The sequence below is a fragment of the Catharus ustulatus genome, chromosome 3 (assembly GCF_009819885.2).
Source record: "Catharus ustulatus isolate bCatUst1 chromosome 3, bCatUst1.pri.v2, whole genome shotgun sequence".
Taxonomy (NCBI): domain Eukaryota; kingdom Metazoa; phylum Chordata; class Aves; order Passeriformes; family Turdidae; genus Catharus; species Catharus ustulatus.
Window position 1 is genome coordinate 38,474,293 of NC_046223.1, and position 6,021 is coordinate 38,480,313.

Below are 6,021 nucleotides of genomic sequence, written 5' to 3' on the forward strand. Positions count from 1 at the left end.
TTTGTGGGTGAGGAACCCGGGACGAGCCAAGGATGTCACTTTTGTGTTCAGGCGCCACCGCGGCCAGACCCGGAAGAAAGACTCCTCCCTCTGAGCCGCGCAGCCCGCGCAGGAATGTGCTGCGGCGAGCGGCGTCGCGGCAACGGGGGAGGGGGGGAGGAAGGACGGGGCGGCGGAAGGGTCAAACCGCGCCATGGGGCGAGAGTGCGTCCCCACCCTGCAGGACGCCGTGGCACGGCCGGGACCACAAATCCCGGCATGCCTTGCGCGCGTCAGGGCTGTTCGCGGGGGGCGCCCGGCGCCGAATAAAATTAATAAAATTAATAAAATAAATAAAATTAATAAAATTAATAAAATTAATAAAATTAATAAATCGAAACCGTTTCTGTTCTATCACTAAATTGAATCCGTGGGTATCGTTTCTCTCTCTGCTTCCTGGCCCGGCGGCGCGGGCTGCAGCGGTGCCCCGGTCGGAACGTGGCGTTTAGGGATGCTGAAGGCAGCGCTGGGCGGGCTGAGCCTGCCCGACTGTGCTGGCCGGGAAACTCCTCGAGGCGACGCTCTGTCAGCTTTTAAAAAAATTATTTTAAATACCAGGGGTGCGGGGAGCAGGGGAGGGGTGTAACACCATTCACTTTTTCCAGCTGCTCAGTTGCTGCAAGTTGTATAGTGGCTAGTACAGTGTAGCCACAGCCCGCTTCAATTTTTTAAAAAAGAAAATATAAAGGCTTTTGGCAAGCTGCCTTATCACTGCTGGGCTGCTAGATGAGAATTACCTGATTTTCTTTTAGTCCTTTTATTTTTGATTCAAAGTATCTCAGGTGTTGTGCCTGGGTGGATAGACTAAACTGGAGATCTGGGGGATTAGGATTTTCCTTACAAATGCAACACTGCTGCTGAAAGCTTGTGACCTAACCTTTTGCTTGTTTGGTTCTTGAGGGTTCTGCTTGGGTTTTGGTTTTGTTTTTGTTTTATGTGATGGTTGTGTTCAGCTTGCTTGCACAGGTGGAAGTAGAAAGCTGGGCAGTACGTCCAGACTGACCCTGCTCTTTTTTTTTCTTGCCCTAAATACAGAGTTTTAAAGCATTCACAGGAGCAAGCAGTACATGGGGCAAATTCATTTTGTCCTGCACATGTTGAGAAGCGAGGATTTTGTGGTAATTTCATGAGGACATTTGCTGTCATCTACATTTACTGCTCAGATAAGCTGATGACATCTGCCTTCTGAAACAAATAAATGTATTTTCCTCTTGGGTTCGGTTGTGCCAACACTGTGGGGAGGGACAATTTGGAAGGCATCTTCTCCAGTCTCTATCATTCAGTTCCATAACTGCTTTAATGTCCCTTTTGTACTGTGAGAACCAGCAGCCTCTTGAAAAACATTAGGATCTTGTGGCTGGGGATGCTAACCTGGAGCAGGCAGCTACAATTTTATCCTGCAAACAGGGATGAGAGCTTTGCTTTGTCATTGTATCTGAATCAGTCATCATTTTTTATTTTCTTACCAACATAAGGTTTTACACCATGCAAACTATGGAGGCATGGGAGGTGTAAATGGCCATTGTGCAGCATCCTGGCCCCCCTAGAAGAAATTTATTTTGACACAGGACAGTTTCTGTTTTGAGTAGAAGTGCTTCTTGAACAAAATAATATTCTCCTGAGCAGTTTGCTGTTTCACAATGAGATCCAGAGCTCTGCAGATGGGCTGCTTCTGAAAGCAGCAGCCATGTGGGCTTTTGGCTCAGGAAAGGGCTGTAACTGGGGTAGATTTCCCTGGGCTACACAAGGCTCTGCAGATTTGTGAACCTGCAGAACTGAGCTCAACTCTCCTTGGGTTTGTTCTCTCCCAGGGGCAGGTTTGTTACAGCTACTTCCCTCCCCACCCGTACAGAGAGCTGTAGGGCTGGGAGTTCAGTGTGTCCCTCAGGGAGCTTGACTGCAACATCCTAGCTGGAGCCACACGACTCCCTACACTGTGTCACTATGGAAAAGCCATATAGTACTGATTTCTCCTATGGGAAGAAGCAAACCAGCCCAGACTGCTGCTGTCCTCTTCATGGGACGCCTGTAAACTCTCCTGGCCCCCTTAGCCCTGGAGGGATGGGGATGTGTGGATATTGGTCACGTGCTCCCAGGCTGTTACATACAGGTTAAGGAAGCTGGCAGTCCATGCATGGCCTGACGTCCTGCAGCCCAAATATATTTATTCTGAGAGGTGTGAGGAGCTCCACTGCTTGGCTGTCAGTTGTCATTAAACAAAGACAATCGGTTTCCTGTGTGATTGATTGGTTTTGGTGTTTGAGATGCTGTGAGCTTGACTGAAGATAAACTACTTCCTCCTCTGCATATTCTCTCACAGCTAATATTAATAAAGTAAGCCTATAGCCCCTCCTTCAGCTTTGCATCAAAAGAACCTCTAAACAGTGTGGAGGAGACTTGTTGAACTTGCCCAGGTCACTGAAGACACACCCTGATGGTTTAAACCTCACTTCCATAAGAAAGATAGGAAAGACAACAACTTTAAGGCAGGCTTTATTTCATTACAGACAAATTATTTTCACAGGGTTTACAACATCCCACCTCAGGTCTTGCCTGTTGGCTCTGTGGTTGTCAAAAATCCCATGACAGAGGCATAAAATATGAAATCTGTACTTGCAGAACAGCATGAAGTAACACATGAGTGTCACCAGGCGCAGAGTGGTAAAGTGCTGCTAAGCACTTGGTATCAAAATCGATTTTTTTACTACTTTCTCTGAGAATGATGCAGTTTCTTCAGTGGCTGGATGCAACAGAATCCAGCCACTGTGCTGCAGCTAAAAGCCCACTGTCTGCCAGACATACAGCTGGATTTGCCAGGTATCAAGGAATGTCAGTTCTGGTTCAGAGCATGCTCTGGTTAGCCAGATGGCCTGCTGGTAGTACTAAATGAAAGCAGATCAAGATCAAGAGCAGGGCTATGACAAATGACACTTCCCCTACTATTCATCCAGCTTCTGACTACTTTCAGCTCTCCAGACTTTCTTCAGTCCTTACTGCTGTGCCATCAGGTTCTACCTGAGAGGATGAGAGACAAGAGGGTACCAGGGCCAGCTGACAGAGGGACTGCCCAAGGCTGGTCACTGAGCAGATCCACAGTCTGTGGGTGCCAGCAAACTGAGTGGGGCAGTGAGCCTTCAGGTCTTGCCATGATTAGGTCTCTGCAGCTGGAGGGAACAAGGATTCAGGGCTGGCTACTGGATAAATGATCATCTGTCCTGTTACTATGGAGGCCCATGCTGTATGTCTTCTCTACTGTATGTTCCACTGCAGATCTTCATTCCAGAGAGGGGGAAGGATTATGGTATGGGTCCTGTTTCCATTTGCAGAAGTGCTGTTTTCTGGTTTTATATGTGCTTATCTGTGTGCTGGCCATGTGTGTGTGTGTGTGCTTACTGGGAGTACACAGGCAACCTTGATGCTGCCTGGACCTGGTGAGACAAAGATGCAGGCAGCTTCGCTTCTGTTGAGCTACTAGCTGTACAGACCATGGTCCTGAATATTTTCTGGAGCAGCTGGATCTCTGCTGCTCTGATGCTTTGCTAATGATTAAAGTACAGGCCATCCATTCTAGGTAGGCTGTTTGAATCCACCCCTGGACAACACCTCTGGTAGCCAAAGGATGTCAGTCCTGTGGTAATTAGTTTACCAGTCAGCCTCTGCAGTAGCAATTAAGGAAGGAGAAAGTGGATCTATAATGCAACAAGCTAAGAGCTGACATTTGAAGATTATACTGATGGGTATGAGTGACTGTGTGAAGTTTGTGTGGTTCAAACAAGAATTTCTAAAATCTTCTTCCCTGAGCAGCAGCAACAAACTAGTTTGTGGGGTTTTATCATATATAAAGCAGGATGAGCCTATCTACACACTGTAAAGTGATCTCTCACAGATTATTTTCGAGAATAATCAACTGCTATGATAAATCTTTGGGGAAAAAAATAAGCACAGGCTGTCTTGATTCTTTTACATGGCTGGTAGCTGCTGTCAGGACATTTTTGTTGGTGAAACACAGCACCACTTCCCTTGAGATGAAATACTTGTGACAAGAGTTAACAAAGCACTTCTGTGAACACATGACAAAGAACTTTACATGAATAATTTAACAGGGTAACTGAGTTTAAAAATAACTGCAAGATTCCAAATTAAGTATAAAGACATGAGCTTTAAAAAGCCTTTTTCCCTCCTTTAAGCAGCTCTTCCAAGGGATACAGAAAGGCCTGTAAAGGCCCTATGAATCTAGAAGCTTCAGAATCCAGTGCCCTCTCTTGCCACTATTAATACCTCATAGTAGCTTGCACTTTAAAAATCCTCTTTAGAGAATTATTTTTAAACAAACAACACTCAGGAATCAGTACAATTTCATAAAAGTTTAATGTTTGTTTTTAAAATAACATTATTTAATCCAGAGAAAAGAATCCACACATACAGAGTCTTCTTGGACGCTGGCAAAAGAGCTTAGAGATGTATCCATGACCAGCAGGTTTAACCAGTAAGAATATAGAGAAAGCCTCACTGATTAATCACATTAATAATAACGAAAAGAATGTGCCCTCATACCAAAGAGAGGAGCAAAATACCATGACCATTCCAGTAATGCAAATCTGCACTCACCTTCTCAGAACAGGTTTCCAGAAGTCTGGCAATTCCAGATAACATTTTCTTAGCTCCTGTGGAAAGTAATCAAGAGTGGCAAAGATAAAGACTTGTTACAGCAAACTACGCTCATCCTAAAAAAACTACAAAGACCCCCAAAATGCCCTCAAACTAATTTCTGAAGCCTTTCACCTATCTTTTTTTTTTCTTTACACATTTTCTTACACGTTATTTTTATGCTTCTGTATTGTTATATTTCTACAGAAACCAGCTACATACCTCCTACCCTTTGCAACCAAATTGTTCTGAAATAAACCTGGCATAGATAGATAGATAGATAGATAGATAGATAAGATAGATAGACAGATAGAAACACTGTCCATTTAGTGTCATTTCACTCTAATCCAACCCAAGGGATTGTATTATTAACAAGAAAGAACCTCAGTTATCCCCCTTCAGGGATGGGTGGTAAAACAAGCGTAATACAAAATGAAAACAGCCGTCAATGAACACAGTGTGAACGTAGACAGTTCACTAGGAGAAGGGATTTGTAAGTATGATAAAACAGCAGGTTGTCCATACCTGTATCTTGTATCAAATGCCAGATAGATCAAATGTGAATGATGGAGGACTATAGCAATGCAAATATCAGATTTTTTTTTTCAGCCAGACAAACTGAATCCATTACATGACTTCACCACGCTGAATACATAAAATAGAAGTGTGAATTACTTCTGTAACCCTAGCTTGGACACAACAGAGATACACCGATTTTGAACCATTCTTTCACAGTGGTAAAGCAATAGAACATGTAAAACTAAGTAGCAGAGGACATGAAATTTAAACAGTACTGGAAAGCACCATATTAAATGAGATTAATTGCATTAAGCCTTCAGCTCTTAAGAGAAAATGCACCGACTGATATAACTTTGCTAATGGACTTCTCATTTTTTTCCCCCACTAATCAAGCATGTCTAAATGCCCATCTTGCAGGTACCTAGCTACAAGACTCCTCTCATCTAATTATTGGCATTTGCTTTTAATTCCCCTTTTTTTCATCTCTGATAGGATATGAATACAGCTTAATGTGAGTCTGATATGAAGACCATCCCTATAATTTCTTTACCAGATAGCTATTACAGGTCTTTTCATCCATCACAGCTACCATGGCTCCTAAAGTGTTGTTTTGTTTCTACATTCATCTAAAGTTGGTAACCAAATTAAACAGGGTGGTAACACAAATAGCTTGTAGTATTTCAGCATTGCTTAGGTTCTGGCTGAAACTCCCCCTCAAAAGCAGCTTCTTGAAGAAAAATTGTATTTGATTAAGAATGGAAAACATTACCTTGTATGCTCTACTGTCTGTAAAATGAAGATTCTTCAGTCAGGCTG